Source organism: Mus caroli, unplaced genomic scaffold (genome assembly GCF_978045245.1).
Source record: "Mus caroli unplaced genomic scaffold, Mus_caroli_1 scaffold_15, whole genome shotgun sequence".
Lineage (NCBI taxonomy): Eukaryota > Metazoa > Chordata > Mammalia > Rodentia > Muridae > Mus > Mus caroli.
The window spans coordinates 81,425,361-81,446,925 of NW_028227270.1; the positions used below are offsets into that span (position 1 = coordinate 81,425,361).

At 40.8% G+C, this 21,565-nt stretch overlaps 1 pseudogene; it reads right to left on the bottom strand.

Moving 5' to 3' along the window:
* Positions 1–20,915: 20,915 nt before the first annotated feature.
* Positions 20,916–21,322, bottom strand: LOC110308500 (N-terminal Xaa-Pro-Lys N-methyltransferase 1 pseudogene; annotated as a pseudogene).
* Between the last annotated feature and the right edge of the window lie 243 nt (positions 21,323–21,565).

The following is a 21,565-nucleotide window of genomic DNA, read 5'->3' on the forward strand; positions in this document are numbered from 1 at the left end:
ATACACAAACAACCAAAATGACCCAGGAGGTTGTATTTATGTATTATGCATACATATACATATAGTCAAAGAAGTCATCAATTTGAGAGGGTCACTGGAGAAGTTGGAGGAAGAGGACATGACAGGCTAGAGAAAGGAAAGAAAATGAGGAAGTGATGTAATTATGTCTTTTTTGTTTTGTTTTGTTTTGTTTGTTTGTTTTTTTTAATTTTTAATATTTTTATTACATATTTTCCTCAATTACATTTCCAATGTTATCCCAAAAGTCCCCCATAGCGCCCCCCACTTCCGTACCCACCCATTCCCATTCTTTTGGCCCTGGCATTCCCCTATATTGGGGCATATAAAGTTTGCAAGTCCAATGGGCCTCTCTTTCCATTGATGGCCAACTAGACCATCTTTCGATACATATGCAGCTAGAGACAAGAGCTCCGGGGTTCTGGTTAGTACATCATGTTGTTCCAACAATAGGGTTGCAGATCCCTTTAGCTCCTTGGGTACTTTCTCTAGCTTCTCCATTGGGAGCCCTGTGATACATCCAATAGCTGACTGTGAACATCCACTCCTGTGTTTGCTAGGCCCCGGCATCGTATCACAAGAGACAGCTATATTTGGGTCCTTTCAGCAAAATCTTGCTAGTGTATGCAATGGGGTCAGCGTTTAGAAGCTGCTTATGGGATGGATCCCTGGATACGGCAGTCTCTAAATGGTCCATCCATTCATCACAGCTACGAACTTTGTCTCTGTAACTCCTTCCCTGGGTGTTTTGTTCCCAATTCTAAGAAGGGGCACAGTGTCCACACTTTGGTCTTCATTCTTCTTGAGTTTCATGCGTTTAGCAAATTGTATCTCATATCTTGGGTATCCTAAGTTTTGGGCTAATATCCACTTATCAGTGAATACATATTGTGTGACTTCTTTTGTGATTGTGTTACTTCACTCAAGATGATGCCCTCCAGGTCCATCCATTTGGCTAGGAATTTCATAAATTCATTCTTTTTAATAGCTGAGTAGTACTCCATTGTGTAAATGTACCATAATTTCTGTATCCATTCCTCTGTTGAGGGACATCTGGGTTCTTTCCAGCTTCTGGCTATTATAAATAGGGCTGCTATGAACATAGTGGAGCATGTGTCCTTCTTACCGGTTGGGACATCTTCTGGATATATGCCCAGGAGAGGTATTGCTGGATCCTCCGGTAGTACTATGTCCAATTTTCTGAGGAACCGCCAGACTGATTTCCAGAGTGGTTGTACAAGCTTGCAATCCCACCAACAATGGAGGAGTGTTCCTCTTTCTCCACATCCTCGCCAGCATCTGCTGTCACCTGAATTTTTGATCTTAGCCATTCTGACTGGTGTGAGGTGGAATCTCAGGGTTGTTTTGATTTGCATTTCCCTGATGATTAAGGATGTTGAACATTTTTTCAGGTGCTTCTCTGCCATTCGGTATTCCTCAGGTGAGAATTCTTTGTTCAGTTCTGAGCCCCATTTTTTAATGGGTTTATTTGACTTTCTGGAGTCCACCTTCTTGAGTTCTTTATATATATTGGATATTAGTCCGTTATCTGATTTAGGATAGGTGAAGATCCTTTCCCAATCTGTTGGTGGTTTTTTTGTCTTATTGATGGTGTCTTTAGCCTTGCAGAAGCTTTGCAGTTTCATGAGGTCCCACTTGTCAATTCTCGATCTTACAGCACAAGCCATTACTGTTCTATTCAGGAATTTTTCCCCTGTGCCCATATCTTCAAGGCTTTTCCCCACTTTCTCCTCTATAAGTTTCAGTGTCTCTGGTTTTATGTGAAGTTCCTTGATCCACTTAGACTTGACCTTAGTACAAGGAGATAGGAATGGATCGATTCGCATTCTTCTACATGTTAACAACCAGTTGTGTCAGCACCATTTGTTGAAAATGCTGTCTTTCTTCCACTGGATGTTTTTAGCTCCCTTGTCGAAGATCAAGTGACCGTAGGTGTGTGGGTTCATTTCTGGGTCTTCAATTCTATTCCATTGGTCTATTTGTCTGTCACTATACCAGTACCATGCAGTTTTTATCACAATTGCTCTGTAGTAAAGCTTTAGGTCCGGCATGGTGATTCCACCAGAGGTTCTTTTATCCTTGAGAAGAGTTTTTGCTATCCTAGGTTTTTTGTTATTCCAGATGAATTTGCAGATTGCACTTTCTAATTCGTTGAAGAATTGAGTTGGAATTTTGATGGGGATTGCATTGAATCTGTAGATTGCTTTTGGCAAGATAGCCATTTTTAAAATATTGATCCTGCCAATCCATGAGCATGGGAGATCTTTCCATCTTCTGAGATCTTCTATAATTTCTTTCTTCAGAGACTTGAAGTTTTTATTATACAGATCTTTCACTTCCTTAGTTAGAGTCACGCCAAGATATTTTATATTATTTGTGACTATTGAGAAGGGTGTTGTTTCCCTAATTTCTTTCTCAGCCTGTTTATTCTTTGTGTAGAGAAAGGCCATTGATTTGTTTGAGTTAATTTTATATCCAGCTACTTCACCAAAGCTGTTTATCAGGCTTAGGAGTTCTCTGGTGGAATTTTTAGGGTCACTTAGATATACTATCATATCATCTGCAAAAAGTGATATTTTGACTTCATCTTTTCCAATTTTTATCCCTTTGATCTCCTTTTGTTGTCGAATTGCTCTGGCTAGGACTTCAAGTACAATGTTGAATAGGTATGGAGAAAGTGGACAGCCTTGTCTAGTCCCTGATTTTAGAGGGATTGCTTCAAGCTTCTCACCATTTACTTTGATGTTGGCTACTGGTTTGCTGTAGATTGCTTTTATCATGTTTAGGTATGGGCCTTGAATTCCTGATCTTTCCAAGACTTTTATCATGAATGGGTGTTGGATCTTGTCAAATGCTTTTTCCGCATCTAACGAGATGACCATGTGGTTTTTGTCTTTGAGTTTGTTTATATACTGGATTACGTTGATGGATTTCCATATATTGAACCATCCCTGCATCCCTGGGATGAAACCTACTTGGTCAGGATGGATGATTGTTTTGATGTGTTCTTGGATTCGGTTAGCAAGAACTTTATTGAGGATTTTTGCATCAATATTCATAAGGGATATTGGTCTGAAGTTTTCTATCTTTGTTGGGTCTTTTTGTGGTTTAGGTATCAGAGTAATTGTGGCTTCATAGAATGAGTTGGGTAGAGTACCTTCTGTTTCTATTTTGTGGAATAGTTTGTGAAGAACTGGGATTAGATCTTCTTTGAAGGTCTGATAGAACTCTGCACTAAACCCATCTGGTCTTGGGCTTTTTTTAGTTGGGAGACTATTAATGACTGCTTCTATTTCTTTGGGGGATATAGGGCTGTTTAGATCATTAACCTGATCTTGATTCAACTTTGGTACCTGGTATTTGTCTAGGAACTTCTCCATTTCATCCAGGTTCTCCAGTTTTGTTGAGTATAGATTTTGGTAGAAGGATCTGATGGTGTTTTGGATGTCTTCAGGATCTGTTGTTATGTCTCCTTTTTCATTTCTGATTTTGTTAATTAGGATGCTTTCCCTGTGCCCTCTAGTGAGTCTGGCTAAGGGTTTATCTATCTTGTTGATTTTCTCAAAGAACCAGCTCCTTGATTGGTTGATTCTTTGAATAGTTCTTCTTGTTTCCACTTGGTTGATTTCGCCCCTGAGTTTGATTATTTCCTGCAGTCTACTCCTCTTGGGTGAATTTGCTTCCTTTTGTTCTAGTGCTTTTAGGTATGTTGTCAAGCTGCTAATGTGTGCTCTCTCTAGTTTCCTTTTGGAGGCACTCAGAGCTATGAGTTTTCCTCTTAGAAATGCTTTCATTGCGTCCCATAAGTTTGGGTATGTTGTGGCTTCATTTTCATTGAACTCTAAAAAGTCCTTAATTTCTTTCTTTATTCCTTTTTTGACCAAGGTATCATTGAGAAGAGTGTTGTTCAGTTTCCACGTGAAGGTTGGCTTTCTATTATTTATTTTGTTATTGAAGATCAGCCTTAGTCCATGGTGATCTGATAGGATGCATGGGACAATTTCAATATTTTTGTATCTGTTGAGGCCTGTTTTGTGACCAATTATGTGGTCAATTTTGGAGAAGGTACCATGAGGTGCTGAAAAGAAGGTATATCCTTTTGTTTTAGGATAGAATGTTCTGTAGATATCTGCCAGATCCATTTGATTCATAACTTCTGTTAGTTTCACTGTGTCCCTGTTTAGTTTCTGTTTCCATGATCTGTCCATTGATGAAAGTGGTGTGTTGAAGTCTCCCACTATTATTGTATGAGGTGCAATGTGTGCTTTGAGATTTACTAAAGTTTCTTTAATGAATGTGGCTGCCTTTGTATTTGGAGCATAGATATTCAGGATTGATAGTTCCTCTTGGAGGATTTTACCTTTGATGAGTATGAAGTGTCCCTCCCTGTCTTTTTTAATGACTTTGGGTTGGAAGTCAATCTTATCAGATATTAGAATGGCTACTCCAGCTTGTTTCTTCATACCATTTGCTTGGAAAATTGTTTTCCAGCCTTTCATTCTGAGGTAGTGTCTATCTTTTTCTCTGAGATGAGTTTCCTGTAAGCAGCAAAATGTTGGGTCTTGTTTGTATAGCCAGTTTGTTAGTCTATGTCTTTTTATCGGGGAGTTGAGTCCATTGATATTAAGAGATATTAAGGAAAAGTAATTGTTGTTTCCTGTTATTTTTGTTGTTAAAGTTGGCATTCTGTTCTTGTGGCTGTCTTCTTTTAGGTTTGTTGAGGGATTACTTTCTTGTAGTTTCTAGGGCGTGGTTCCTGTCCTTGTATTGGTTTTTTTCTGTTATTATCCTTTGAAGGGCTGGATTCGTGGAGAGATAATGTGTGAATTTGGTTTTGTCGTGGAATACTTTGGTTTCTCCATCTATGTTAATTGAGAGTTTGGCTGGGTATAGTAGCCTGGGCTGGAGTTTGTGTTCTTTTATTGTCTGTATAACATCCGTCCAGGATCTTCTGGCTTTCATATTCTCTGGTGAGAAATCTGGTGTAATTCTGATAGGCTTGCCTTTATATGTTACTTGGCCTTTTTCTCTTACTGCTTTTAGTATTCTGTCTTTATTTAGAGCATTTGTTGTTCTGATTATTATGTGTCGGGAGGTATTTCTTTTCTGGTCCAGTCTATTTGGAGTTCTGTAGGCTTCTTGTATGTTCATGGGCATCTCTTTCTTTAGATTTGGGAAGTTTTCTTCTATAATTTTGTTGAAGATGTTTGCTGGTCCTTTGAGTTGAAAATCTTCATTCTCATCCACTCCTATTATCCGTAGGTTTGGTCTTCTCATTGTGTCCTGTATTTCTTGGATGTTTTGAGTTAGGATCTTTTTGCATTTTACATTTTCCTTGATTGTTGTGCCGATGTTCTCTATGGAATCTTCTGCACCTGAGATTCTCTCTTCCATCTCTTGTATTCTGTTGCTGATGCTGGTATCTATGGTTCCAGATTTCTTTCCTAGGGTTTCTATCTCCAGTGTTGCCTCATTTTGGGTTTTCTTTATTGTGTCTACTTCCCTTTTTAGGTCTAGTATGGTTTTGTTCATTTCCATCATCTGTTTGGAAGTGTTTTCCTGTTTTTCATTAAGGACTTCTACCTGTTTGATTAGGTTATCCTGTTTTTCTTTAAGGATTTGTAACTCTTTAGCAGTGTTCTCCTGCAATTCTTTAAGGGATTTTTGTGCTTCCTCTTTATTGTCTTCTACCTGTTTACCAGTGTTCCTTTGTATTTCTTTAAGTGTGTTATTAAAGTCCTTCTTGAAGTCCTCTACCATCATCAGGAGATATGCTTTTAGATCCGTGTCTAGCTTTTCCGGTGTGTTGGGGTGCCCTGGACTGGGCAAAGTGGGAGTGCTGGGTTCTGATGATGGTGAGTGGTCTTGGTTTCTGTTAGTAAGATTATTACGTTTACCTTTCGCCATCTTGTAATCTCTGGGGTTAGTTGTTGTCATTGTCACTGTTTAAAGATTGAAGCAGAAGCTGTGTTCCACTCACCAGCAGTATCAAAATCCTGTGGCGGGGGGTCGTGGGTAGCTGGCGGGTGTCAGCCGACCCTGCACTCTAGCTACACCGGTGCTGTTCCGGCCCGGATGAGGCCTGTGGCACTACTCAGGCCGGTTTCTGCTTCCCTAACTAATGCAGTCTCAGGTCCCGCACGCAATTGGATTGGAGCAGGAGCTGTGTTCCACTAACCAGAAGTCTTAAGATCCTGTGTTGGGTGTTGTGGGTAGCTGGCGAGTGTCAGCCGACTCTGCGCCCTAGCTACCCCGGTGCTTTTCTGACCGGAAGAGGCTTGTGGCCCTACGTAGGCCGGATTTCTGCCTCCCCAACCAGAGCAGTCTCAGGTCCCTCGTGATTGGACTGGAGCAGAAGCTGTGTTCCACTCACCAGCAGTCTCAAAATCCTGTGGCGGGGGTCGTGGGTAGCTGGGAGGTGTCCGTAATTATGTCTTAATATAATTTAAAATAACTATACCTTTTAAAAAATTGAAAATACAATTTTAGAGAGAGAATGAAGGGGGCAAATGTTTTATTACTTAAGAAGGAAAGAGGGTAAGATAAGAGCCTAAAACTAAAGAGTCCTCCATCTTCACGAGAGCCTTTCCTCTGAATATCACTAGGCTATTTCAAAGAGTTGAGCATCAACTCTTGCCCGAGGTGCCAAAATAAGAGAATTTGACTGGAGCACATTGGAAGTCTCCTTTAACTGTGTAGACTAATGGTTCTTTACAAACCGATTGCAAAATGAGGTTGGGCAGAACTGTGACTTTGTCATTCTCATCTGGGGTTAAAAACTTCCTAAGCTTTCCTATGATTTAGGAACCTTTTCTGTTTATCGAATGACATTCTCCAATAATAATAACAGTTACTAACCATCATGCTGTAAGCCAGCTGAGCTAGAACACAAACAAACAAAACAAATGAATCAGAAAGTGGACACAGAAGGCCCTTGGACCAGCTTGGAGTCTTGTTCAAAAAGAACTACCATATTCCAGCTGTGTACAGTGTTAACGTCTCCTTAAGAGGAACTGACAGGAGGAGAATAGCAACCAGTTAGCAAGGGTTTCCTTTCTCAGTATCTGATAAGCTAGCATCTGGACCTTTTGATAACAGCACTCTATTTTTAGTGCCATTTACACCAACCATTAGTTCTTTTTTAGCACAAACAGCTGACTCCCAGAATGCCCCCGGGGGGCTACAATGAAATTGTTAGACAGGTGGCAGACAAGCATTACCTGAGAGAGAAGAATTCCCAGATACCCATTTGAATTTTCACATTAAGACCACATGTCAAAAATATAAGAAAATTTTATTAGTCACCCAGGCTGCTAGAACTCTCCCAAACAATGATCCCATGATTATACAGAATTGGGAGAATATAACAATGATATTGGGAATGTTGAAAGGTTAATGACTGACTTGGATTTGCCTGCAGATTTCCTGCAACGCACACATATCCAACAAAGCACTGTTTTCCCTTCTGTGTTCACATGTTTCTCTTTTAGACAGGAAAACAATTTTACCCCACCCCCACCCAATTCACAAATGTCAGACCCTCAGGTTTTATTATTGTTTACAGGATCCCCAGTCCACTTTCCAATCTCACTGCCAGCATCTCCCCTAGTTTACTTTGTCTGACAGTGTCCTCTGGAGCCTCCATCTGTCAGCAATCACCTCTCTTCTTCTGTTAGTCCACATATCATTTCTTCCTCTGTCTTGGAGGACTTCAGGAGACACAGGTCCCTGGTAGAGCCAACCCCTTTCCTGAGAAGTTTTTATTACGTTTTCTCCCAAGCCCAACCCCTATCTTTCATAAGGCCAAAGGTAATGTGGTCCAGGTCCATGCACAGAAACCTACTCTCCAAGGACCCTTCCCCCATGCAGTGGTTTTTACAAGCATTGTCAGCCATTTTGAGAGGAGAGGTCTCTTCTAACTCTGGCAGGACTACCAAAAAAATTTCATCATGAAGGTAGTGTTGCAGTCAAGTCCTTTCCATACTATATGTCGCATTTTATAAACACGAAGAAAGCAGAGATATGTTTGGTAGAGGCACCGTATGATGTGAGGGAAGGGGGTACCCCTGCAGGCCCATGCTGAGCCATCCTTCCCTATGAGGGACCAGCCTCACAATGGTATAGTATAGAATAGAGTTTATTCAGGACATGTGGAGGGGGAGTTAAGAGGGTAGTAGAGACATAGAAATGCAGAGAGAGAGAGGAAGAGAAGAGAAGAGAAGAGAAGAGAAGAGAAGAGAAGAGAAGAGAAGAGAAGAGAAGAGAAGAGAAGAGAAGAGAAGAGAAGAGAAGAGAAGAGGAGTAGAGGCTGGCCATGAGCATGTGGAGAGAGGGTAGAGGGGGATGGGAATAGATGGTGGGGGAAGAGGGTAAAGGAGCAAGGGCAAGAGGGCAAGACAGTGAGGACCGGGCAAGCAGCCCTTTTATAGTGAGTCAGGCACACCTGGCTGTTGCCAGATAACAGTGGGGCAGAACCTAAAATAAATGTCAACACCATACAGGATCTGAAGTCTTTGGCACTGGCTAAAAATTAGTTCCTGAGAAGTATGAAAGAATAGCCACCAATAACTAACTTTCTTTCTTTCTTTCTTTCTTTCTTTCTTTCTTTCTTTCTTTCTTTCTTTCTTTCTTTCTTTCTTTCTCACCAGTGAAACACCATGGAAGTTTGCAAAGATGGTTTCCAGTAGTGATGAAGAGCTATAGCAATCAACTGATCATGAATAGCGATGCATCTCCCTTTCTTTCTAATGGCTGGGTAGAGAATAATTCCATAGCATCTGCCATAGTTAGAGTCAGTTGTTAATGTAAAACACCTGGGAAGATGCCGGGCGTGGTGGCGCTCGCCTTTAATCCCAGCACTCAGGAGGCAGAGGCAGGCAGATTCCTGAGTTCGAGGCCAGCCTGGTCTACTAAGTGAGTTCCAGGACAGCCAGGGCTATACAGAGAAACCCTGTCTCGAAAAAACCAAAAAACCAAACCAAACCAAACCAAACCAAAAACAAAAAAAAACCCAAAAAACAAACAAACAAACAAAAATAACACCTGGGAAGAGGAACAGTTCAGGTGAGGAACTGCCTCCTTTGCCTTGGCCTGTGGAACACTTTCTTAACAGCTGATTGACATAGGAGGATCCAGCCCACTACGAACAGTGGTCCCGAGCATATAAGGCAGGTATCTGAGTAAGCCACTATACAGCATTCCTCCGTGCTCTCTGCTTCAGTTCTCCTTTCAACTTGGCCTTAAGTCTCTGCTATGGATCTTTTGATGATAGACTATAACCTGGAAGATGAAGTTAACTCCACCTCCAAATTCCTTTTGGTCACAGTGTTTCTCATGGCAACAGAAAAGCAAACAGGGTCAGCATCTTTCCTCCAGAGAACACAAAACATTTTTTAAAAAGCAGAAGTCAGTTTCTAAACTTCTAGTAAACTCACAGTCTAGCCACAGCCACATCAGTGCTAACCACAGATGTAGGTAGAGAAACATTTAATTTTTTTTTCAGCATGAAAATGTGTTTATTCAAATAAGTATTTAACCACCAGTCCAACAAAATAAGTGATACAATTGTCTTGGCATATGACTACAAACAGAGAGACAGTAAACAGTCCATATGTGGGGCAGGTGTCTGTCTCTTCCATGTTTGGATAAGCAAGTGTGAGATGTAATAGAAACTTCAATATCAGTTTATTTGAAAAAGGCTAGAGATAAAGAAATAATTTATATCTATCATAAAGGAATGTCACCATGGTCAGGAAACCTGGTTCAGCAGTTAAGAGTGCATATTGTTCTTGCAGAAGAACTGAGTTCAGTTCGCTGAACCCATATTGGTCAGCTAACAACTACCTGTAATTCTACTTGGGCAGATATGGCTCCTTATTTTGGAATCTGAGGGAACCTGTTCTCTCTCCCTCCCTCCCTCTCTCTCCCTCTCTCTCTCTCTCTCTCTCTCTCTCTCTCTCTCTCTCTCTCCCTCTCTCTCTCTCTCTCTCTCTCTCTCTCTCTCTCTCTCTCTCTCACACACACACACACACACTAAAATAAATCTAAATAAATAAAATAAATAAAATAAATAAAAATAAATAAATAAAATAAATAAATAAAAATAAATAAAATAAATCTTTAAAAAAAATTAGAACCCCACCTCCACCGCTGCCTTCAGAAAATCTCAAATTGAACAGAATTATCAAAAGTACCAATTTGTTTTCCTGGAAAAAAACAGAAAAGGGCAAATTATTCATAAAAACTATAGCTCCAAGTAAAATAATGAAGTTCAGGATGTCCTTGTCTGGGAGTTTGCATTCTCTCTATCCCTCAGCTCAGTTGTCCTGATGGCAGGAGGGGAGTATTCTGGAAAAATGAGGAATTGTGTTGATAGAGTGAATTTTACCTTAGCATAGGACAAAATTCTGTAACCAGAGGAACTGACAATGGAAACAACAAATGTAGCAGGAACTGAAGAGTTGGGTCCTGCCTGGGGAAGCAGCAGAAAAGAAGACAGGACAGAATTCTAATGTGAGGACACCAGCATGTGAGAGATGTGATGGAGCTAGGTAAGCAAGTTCTAACCTGGGTCAGGCTGAAGAAGGGGTCCAGGAACTTCAGAGAGGGCCTAGCAACCATTAAAGGACCCATGGAAGTGAGATCTGCTTGTATGTCAATGCAAATCTGTTTGGCATTTAAATAGATCTTGCTATCAAGAGAGAACAGAAGCCTAATTGGTATGAAGTATTTGAGCAAAAAACAGTTGGCCAAATGATTAGCTAATTACCATGCTATTCACTCACAGGGGTGATATGTAGGATATCAGATGGAGAAATTAAACATAAGAATGGTAGAAAGTACACAGAAATACCGGGGCTGTGTACTATAAAGGGAAAGAAAACATACAATCACAATCCAAACAATTTACTAAAAAACTAAGCCAAAGAGACAATAACCCTTAGGTAAGATAATCAGAATCCAAAATTGCTACAATAAAGGACTCAGAATTTCAATAATGTCAGCCAAAGGTGATTGTGTTTACACAGAGAAGGAGAGGGTGACTTATATATAGCGAGATGTGTGGTGAAAACCAAGTGGCTGTGAGCATATAAAGATGTTAGCTGCATCAGACAAAGTCTTCAAAATAGCTATGTATTTCAAAGATCTCCAGGAAGATATGGTGATCATGGCTCAATCAATAGGGATCATAAGTAAAATAGAAACTCTAAATCTGGACCAGACAGACATTTTGAAGTCGAGAAGGACAGTCATTACATGCACACAACAGATATTACAGGAAAGAAGCAAAGAGCTTCTTTCTTGGAGGTTAAGCGATTATAAACCCGTAAATTATTCAAACATAGTATCAAAGGGAAAGACACCAACAGTAACTTGGGGAAGAAAGGGCTTACTTCACTCATGGTTCCATAAAACAGCTCATTACCAGAAGCAGTGAAGGCAGGAACTGACACAGAGAAGGAATCTGGAGGAGTTCCTTACTTCAATCTGCTTACTGGATGGCTTGCTCTTCATGGCTTGCTCAGGCTCCGTTCCTAAAGAATTCAGGACCACCAGCCCAGGGATAGCAACACACACAATGGGATGGCCTCTCCCCCAAGAATCACTAATTAAGAAAATGTCCTACAGACTCACCTATAGCACAATCTTATGGAGACATTTTCTCAATTTGGACTCCCTCCTCTCTGGATGACTTTCACTTGTGTCAAGTTCACTCTTTTTAAAACTAACTAGTACAATTGACCCCTTGTCAACTTGACACGCAAACACAACACTTTTCAATTAGAATCTTCTCATTTATCCCCAAGATGTCACATTATTATTAATATCACCATATAAAACATAAATTACTTTAAAAGTCCCACAGGTTGACAATTCTGAACACATTAGATGTTCAATCTGTTTAAAATAATTGTGTTAAAAATCTGAAATATCTTTTAAAAGTTCAAAGGTGTGGGCTCCTGTAAAATTGAGTTAAATGTTTTCTTCAAGAGTGTTACATTTAAGACATCCAAAACACCATCAGATCCTTCTACCAAAGGCTATACTCAACAAAACTGGAGAACCTAGATGAAATGGAGAAGTTCCTAGACAGGTACCAGGTACCAAAGTTGAACCAAGATCAGGTTAATGATCTAAACAGCCCTATATCCCCCAAAGAAATAGAAGCAGTCATTAATAGTCTCCCAACTAAAAAAAGCCCAGGACCAGATGGGTTTAGTGCAGAGTTCTATCAGACCTTCAAAGAAGATCTAATCCCAGTTCTTCACAAACTATTCCACAAAATAGAAACAGAAGGTACTCTACCCAACTCATTCTATGAACCACAATTACTCTGATACCTAAACCACAAAAAGACCCAACAAAGATAGAAAACTTCAGACCAATATCCCTTATGAATATTGATGCAAAAATCCTCAATAAAGTTCTTGCTAACCGAATCCAAGAACACATCAAAACAATCATCCATCCTGACCAAGTAGGTTTCATCCCAGGGATGCAGGGATGGTTCAATATATGGAAATCCATCAACGTAATCCAGTATATAAACAAACTCAAAGACAAAAACCACATGGTCATCTCATTAGATGCGGAAAAAGCATTTGACAAGATCCAACACCCATTCATGATAAAAGTCTTGGAAAGATCAGGAATTCAAGGCCCATACCTAAACATGATAAAAGCAATCTACAGCAAACCAGTAGCCAACATCAAAGTAAATGGTGAGAAGCTTGAAGCAATCCCTCTAAAATCAGGGACTAGACAAGGCTGTCCACTTTCTCCATACCTATTCAACATTGTACTTGAAGTCCTAGCCAGAGCAATTCGACAACAAAAGGAGATCAAAGGGATACAAATTGGAAAAGATGAAGTCAAAATATCACTTTTTGCAGATGATATGATAGTATATCTAAGTGACCCTAAAAATTCCACCAGAGAACTCCTAAGCCTGATAAACAGCTTCGGTGAAGTAGCTGGATATAAAATTAACTCAAACAAATCAATGGCCTTTCTCTACACAAAGAATAAACAGGCTGAGAAAGAAATTAGGGAAACAACACCCTTCTCAATAGTCACAAATAATATTAAATATCTTGGCGTGACTCTAACTAAGGAAGTGAAAGATCTGTATAATAAAAACTTCAAGTCTCTGAAGAAAGAAATTATAGAAGATCTCAGAAGATGGAAAGATCTCCCATGCTCATGGATTGGCAGGATCAACATTGTAAAAATGGCTATCTTGCCAAAAGCAATCTACAGATTCAATGCAATCCCCATCAAAATTCCAACTCAATTCTTCAACGAATTAGAAAGTGCAATCTGCAAATTCATCTGGAATAACAAAAAACCTAGGATAGCAAAAACTCTTCTCAAGGATAAAAGAACCTCTGGTGGAATCACCATGCCGGACCTAAAGCTTTACTACAGAGCAATTGTGATAAAAACAGCGTGGTACTGGTATAGTGACAGACAAATAGACCAATGGAATAGAATTGAAGACCCAGATATGAACCCACACACCTACAGTCACTTGATCTTCGACAAGGGAGCTAAAACCATCCAGTGGAAGAAAGACAGCATTTTCAACAAGTGGTGCTGGCACAACTGGTTGTTTTCATGTAGAAGAATGCGAATCGATCCATTCCTATCTCCTTGTACTAAGGTCAAGTCTAAGTGGATCAAGGAACTTCACATAAAACCAGAGACACTGAAACTTATAGAGGAGAAAGTTGGGAAAAGCCTTGAAGATATGGGCACAGGGGAAAAATTCTTGAATAGAACAACAATGGCTTGTGCTGTAAGATCGAGAATTGACAAGTGGGACCTCATGAAACTGCAAAGCTTCTGCAAGGCAAAAGACACCATCAATAAGACAAAAAAAACCACCAACAGATTGGGAAAGGATCTTTACCTATCCTAAATCAGATAGGGGACTAATATCCAATATATATAAGGAACTCAAGAAGGTGGACTCCAGAAAGTCAAATAACCCCATTAAAAAATGGGGCTCAGAACTGAACAAAGAATTCTCACCTGAAGAATACCAAATGGCAGAGAAGCACCTGAAAAAATGTTCAACATCCTTAATCATCAGGGAAATGCAAATCAAAACAACCCTGAGATTCCACCTCACACCAGTCAGAATGGCTAAGATCAAAAATTCAGGTGACAGCAGATGCTGGCGAGGATGTGGAGAAAGAGGAACACTCCTCCATTGTTGGTGGGATTGCAAGCTTGTACAACCACTCTGGAAATCAGTCTGGAGGTTCCTCAGAAAATTGGACATAGTACTACTGGAAGATCCAGCAACACCTCTCCTGGGCATATATCCAGAAGATGTCCCAACCGGTAAGAAGGACACATGCTCCACTATGTTCATAGCAGCCCTATTTATAATAGCCAGAAGCTGGAAAGAACCCAGATGTCCCTCAACAGAGGAATGGATACAGAAATTATAGTACATCTACACAATGGAGTACTACTCAGCTATTAAAAAGAATGAATTTATGAAATTCCTAGCCAAATGGATGGACCTGGAGGGCATCATCTTGAGTGAGGTAACACAATCACAAAGGAACTCACACAATATGTATTCACTGATAAGTGGATATTAGCCCAAAACTTAGGATATCCAAGATATAAGATACAATTTGCTAAATGCATGAAACTCAAGAAGAATGAAGACCAAAATGTGGACACTGTGCCCCTTCTTAGAATTGGGAACAAAACACCCATGGAAGGAGTTACAGAGACAAAGCTTGGAGCTGTGATGAAAGGATGGACCAACTAGAGACTGCCGTATCCAGGGATCCATCCCATAATCAGCCTCTAAACACGGACACCATTGTATACACTAGCAAGATTTTGCTGAAAGGACCCAAAGATAGCTGTCTCTTATGAGACTATGCAGGGGCCTAGCAAACACAGGAGTGGATGCTCACAGTCAGCTATTGGATGTATCACAGGGCTCCCAATTGAGAAGCTAGAGAAAGTACCCAAGGAGCTAAAGGGATCTGCAACCCTATAGTTGGAACAACATTATGAACTAACCAGTACCCCGGAGTCTTGTCTCTAGCTGCATATGTATCGAAAGATGGCCTATTCGGCCATCACTGGAAAGAGAGGTCCATTGGACTTGCAAACTTTATATGCCCCAATATAGGGGAATGCCAGGGCCAAAAGAATGGGAATGGGTGGGTAGGGAAGTGGGGGGCTCTATGGGGGACTTTTGGGATAGCATTAGAAATGTAATTGAGGAAAATATGTTAAAAAAAAAGAAATATAATGAATTTATTTTATAATAAAATAGAAATTTAATAAAAAAAAAAGTGTTACATTCATTGTCTCGTATATGTTAATCAGAACTGGAGGATTAGGAAGAAAGGAGCCACATCATAGCAAAATTCTAAGAGTTTGACAAAACAAAGTCAGCATTAGCCTCAGAGTATGAAACATTAGTACCATAATGTGATGAGAAACAACCATAATGTGATGAGAAACAACCACTGTATACAGATGCATACTATCATAAAGAATACTGTCCTTGCAAAATGTCTAAGGGCTTGGGGTAATTCAGAGAGAAAAAGTATATTGTTGCTTTTGCTTTATCACATGAAAAAAGGCACAGAGGTTTAATTACATCATTTGAGAGCCCTGACTAATTAGGGGATGTAAAGGGAACTTGTATTAAAAAAAATAAAGGTGAAACAAAAATATTAAGCATACAGGAAGAAGTGGAAATTATCAATCTTATCTTAAATAATTACACTAGCTATCAGTGAAGAATGCAGTCTAATAATATGTAGAGATGGGAAGACTGTCTAGTAGAGAAATATGTAGACTCTGAGATCAAATAGATTGAAAGTAAAGATAGATGTTAATATAAGCATATCAGGTAACTGGAACATCTATAAGAATATCAGGAAACATAATCTCTAAAACTAAAAATCAAAATTACAATGGGAACACATGGTAAAATCTTAGTGAACTGAATGGTTGGTGATGTGAAGAGTGGGGGAGGGTGCTTTGTGATCAATTGTCACACGCTCAAATCCTGGAAGTCAGTTCTCACCCATTAAGTGTAATGCTGGAGACGTCCAGTCCCCATCTCTCAGATATGGCTCATCATTTTCTCTCTCTTGCTACCACTGCTGTGGTCCCTCTCTTGGCATCATTGTCCATCTCTGAGCCTCTGCTCTGAAAACCCTTCATGAATGAGTTATTGCATCTCGACGGTTACCCTTCTATGCTCAGCCTTCCCAGATGCAACGTCCTTGTCCGAATGCCCCAGCACTGGATCAGTTTTCCTCTTTCCCAAGGATACTGCTTCTATGCACGCCTTTCCTTGCCATGCTGAAGCTAAGCTCTGATTGGGTCACTTTGTCTTGCTAGCATCACTCATCCCTGGAAGAAGCTTTAACATGTGAAACCTTCACATGAGTTTCTCACTTAGACCCAGATTGTTTGAGGTGGAAAAAAAATTACATAGGCCCCACTATGACCCTAGCAGCTAAATCCCTGGAGAAAATATAAGCTGTCTTGTAGGGTTTCACTGTGTTTCTATCTGATATCTCTGTCTTTCAGGACCATATGGCTTCTATCTGAGACCATGTGCTTGAGGTTGCCCGGTGGAATTGTGCCTCACCCTGGACCTATCATTAAGGATAACTTCTGTGATTGTTAAGGTTACTTCTTTCTACCTGCTTCCTGCCTGAAGGGTATCCAGTCAGACATTAGCTCTAAAAGATACACAAGTGGTCAGAAAACCATAGTCACCCAGTCACCAGACCACACCTCATAGGAATCAGTATGAACAAGCCACTCATGTGCCCAGGTAGACATCTTCAGAAAAATCCTAAGTACTAAAGATGAGCTCAACAAGATGTGTGGTCTGCTCTTGTACAACATGTCTCTGCCATGTCCCAGGGTGCTCTTTGTTTCCCTGTCCTTCTGACTGGGTCCTTTCAGCAATGTCACACCATTTCTTCATACCCACATCCTAAAGTGTTCACCTTTCCTATGGTTCCATCAGTCAGAAGACAAAACTGCTTTGTTTTCACAATAAATCCATCCCTTTTTCTTCCTCTCTGAAATGTACATGCCAAGTAAACAGCACGTCAGGACTGTATTGGCTCTCAGGGAGTCTGTAGCAAGACTTTAATAAGGAGGAAACTAACGCTGTTTAGGAGCTGCTGAGCTCTGGCTTGGTTTTCAGGTTTAGAAGGGGAGGGGAGGGGGAGGGGAAGGGGGAGTTGGAGGGGAGATGGAGTCAGTGGGCTCGGTGGTATGGGACTGGAGATCTCAAAGCTCATCCCTAGTGCATACTTCCTCCAACAATGCCTCACCTCCTAATCCCTCTAAATATTGACACTCTCTGATGAGTGAGCCTCCAAAGTTTGAGTCCACGGAGTCCATTCTTACTCAAACCACCATGCTGTCCCTCTTTTGATATCCAGTACATCCAAGAACTTCACAGAACTCTGTCATGTTAAATTTAAGTGTATTGGCTTACTTTTAAATGCCAGAATCCTGTGTGCAGTTAAGTAAGGTCCAGGCCTCTAAACATTCAGCATTGAAATTTCCACAGAATCAGTCAGACCTGGCCAAAGAACCTCAACTTGACTTATGTCAGTTCAGAGCTGTGTTGGTTTGTTATAGAAAAATTCCTGCCTTTTAATTGCTCTGTTATATTCAAAAGGACATTTCCACAAAATGGAAAATGTTTGCACTGGGGCTGGAGAAACTTTTCAGCCGATTGGAACACTTACGAGCTTCCCCTGGAGTTCCGAACCCAGCACCCACTTTGAGTGGTTCACAGCTGCCTGTATCTCTAGCTCCATGAGGTCTGTCACCCTTTTCTGGCTACTGTGGGCACCCTCACGTGTTAATATACTCACAAAAGCATGAACACATACACTTAAATAAAGATGAAAAGAATTCTTTAAAAAGCAAGCATTAGTCTACTTTCGGGTTATTAGCCATCTTTAAAATCGAGCTAAGCTTCTTATTCCTTGTTTACAATATGGCCGGAGGAATTATACAACTCTGAACATCAACCATGTGGTTATGGCCCTTTATTAAAAACACTAAGAAAAAAAGACGCTTATGTCTAAGAATGCCCTGCAGTGAGATTCCATTTTTCCACTCATCAAGGACTCAGAATACAAGCATGGCTTACAGGACCCTATGTCCTCACATAGAGTGACTAGGGTAGAGGTGCTAGGAGAGGGAGCTCCTACTTGTAAACCAAAATTAAGAGTGAGCTTGTTCATTTGTAACTTGATTATATCCAACTGAAGGATTTCAAGGCAAGTTAATTTATAGTACCTAAGGCCATCTAGAACACCGGAGCATGGGGAAATTTCTTCTAGAAGGTTCTCTGTGTTTCTAATACCAAACTGAGAATTATTTTTAAAAGAAAGAAAGGAAGAAAAGTGAGATTCGAGGAGTTGTCAGAGATGAGTTTCAAGAAGTGGGGTTGTATGTCCATTACTGTCAGAGCAATTAGGGACAGAGTGGGACAGAATGGGTACATGAGAACACCTAAAAGTCAGGCCATTTATCTGGCAGAGTGGAATCATGAAATGTTAAATAGCCGCATCCCATTCCTTCTGCATCGCTGAGCCATCCTCAAGAAGGAATAATGATCATTTCCGTTGCCTACATAAAAAGAAGAGTGTGACATTCATTTACCAATCAATGAGCCATTCTAGTTGATCCTCCAAGCAACTGAGAAGGACCAGGTATCATGATTAAACAAAAAGCACCATTCTAAACAGCCAAGCATGAATCATAATTTTAAATAATATTGCCGCACATTTGTGTAGCACTCCAGAGCTTCCTTATCCCCTTTTACAAAGCACTTTTTCATTTATCAATCTCTAAAAGATGAAGAAAAATCTAAGGAGGAGACAGGATTAATATCTGCACTGCACTGGGTAAATGAGGGTGAGTTTCTAGAGTAATGGAAAGCTGGCCCTGATCTGCATCAGGGCCTGATGAATTGCCCATCTCAGCTTCATTATCCTCATCAGGAGCACTTATGAGAGAAATGAAAAATTGATGAGTACCGTCATAATCAAAGAGAATAAATGTTTCCCTCTTAAAGCGAATGCATAATCTTTCCAAGAATAAAATAACAATATTCATTCATTATTAAATTCTGATAACGTTGACACCAAAGCTCACTTCATTCAGTGAAGGGAAATTAACACCGTAAAAGTATGTTTGGGCTTTGTCATTGTCATCATAGTTATTACCATCATCATCATCACCACCACCACCATCATCATCATCACTATTGTGTGTGTATGTGTGAGTGTGTGTGTGTGTGTGAGTGTGTGTGTTTGCACACACACGCACACACGCGTTCACCCACACACATGCGTGCACACCTAGTTCTGGGGACTGAACTCAGGCTCTTAGACATGTGCAGTCGATACTCACAGGACCTGGTGTCAGTCTGTTTGTGTGTACAGGATGATTTCCCTTCTGCTTGTTGCAGTCCAGTCTGCTGGGGTTTTTGTTGTTGTTGTTGTTTCCTTGTTTGTTTGTTTTCTAATTGGCTCAATATATTCAGAATCCATTTATAACAGCATGATAATTCAGTTTTGTTTTGTTTTTTTAAATAGGTTGGTTACTTTCCAAAACATGAGCAGTTCTTCGTAATAGATTGCTTTTATTCTGTCTGAGTTTCTTTTAGAGCACAGATCACAATTTTCAGGTGCCTAGCTTATAGCAAAAGTTAACGTATCTTACTACAAAGACCTCTCTTTGGAGTCGTAAGCTCTCAGCTCTCATCAGAAGGTCATCCTATGCACGTTAGTACCCTCCATCCCATCTTGGTCCTTCCCTGCACAAATATGATGTAAGAGATGCTTCATTACGTGGCTGTCTGCTCTCTAGCAGATCCTATTCATACTTTCATTATGTTCATAAAATGTAAAGCAGAGAGCAATGGAATTTCCCAGCTAGGTGCTTTAAAATATGTATTTACAAGGTAATTGAGACAAATCCCTGTCACCACAGAGCAACACAAGGGTTTGAAGGAATACTCCACACCGGCAAGGAAAAAAAAAAAGCCACAAATAGAAAAAGTGTCCATTCTTTCATTCCCAAAAGATAACAATCTTCTACAGTACTGTCCTTGGCTTAATCTCTTCTGGTCCTGTTTCCACGACCTTGTATTTGTGGGCTGTGTTTATATGAATCTGTCTCTGACTTATGACTTTCTCATTGTGCTTATAGCCTGTGGATGGATAGTGCTGTAAGTCAAAACCTCATAGACTCTGTGACAAATATCTGGGGACAGTGGGCAGTCTCCTGAGAACCCATGCTTAAACACATCCTGCCAAAGATGTGCTAGTCCCATCATTACAAAAATAATTATACAATTCAACAGTCATTGACAAGGAAAAATGCCTGTGGTATCATAAATAAAATGTCCTTTGGAACATGGTCCTAGTGAGCAGTTTAGCTTTATTTCTTTCTAAAAGACAGCAAAGACGGTATAGAAAAGCATACATATGAAAGATAACCCAAAGATATATGCAGTAGGCATCAATTCAAAATTCTGTCTTATTTTTGAGAAGATGGCTTCCCATTAACTGCATATACCTGTGAAGAAGGAACTCCCAAGGAGCTGAAGAGGTTAGCAAAATTCCCCTTATTGCAGGCTGCTATGGCCTATCACCAAAAAGGGTTTAGGACTATGACCATTCCTCTACCATGTGTGGCTTGCCTTGCTGTCCGGGGAAACAGTTGTCCAAACACTTCTGGTCCTTGACAGTCAGGTGAAGAGTCGTTTTCTCCCCATAGGCAGCTAGTTCTGTGGGGAGCGGCCTGCCAGCTGCTGGCTCCCAGTTCTGCCCCTGGCCTCATCTCAGGATGAAGCTATAGGCATGGTAGATCTCATCTGGCAGGTTCTCCTGGGGCTCCTAAGTCAGGAGGCTAAAGCCTACACTTCAGATGATCCAGTGAACCACCTCCAGGCCACAGCACACACTGCTGCCCAGATTGTCCAAGATCACACCCTCCTGGGCCATGTCGTCTTGGATGACAGTGATGCCATTGGGTGCAGCCCCTGCTTTCAGGGGTGCAGAAACTCAGCCAGGTGCTGATCTGTCAGGTGGCCTATCACCAGCAGGATCCAGACCACATCATAGGAGTTGGGCTCAGGGCTGAAATCCTGCAGCCCACAACAGAAGGAGTTCCTCACCTTCTTGCCCTCTTCCCCCAGGTAGGTATTGGCTTTGGCCAGATAGTCCTCTGTCATGTCCACCATGCCCACCACCCTGAATAGCAGCAGAAGCAGTCACTTGGTGATCCTTCCCATGGCAGTGCCACAGTCCAGAGCACAGGAAGTCCCCATCTTGTTCAGTTCTTCCATTAAAAATCTCTGCAGAAACTTCCAGGAGTTGTTGAGTTCCGGTGTTGGAGATGTGGTATACCTCGCAAGAATGAGGTCCACGATGGGTGGGATCTGCTTCCAGTAGGTCTTGGCTTAGCTCTGCTCCTATTTCCTTGT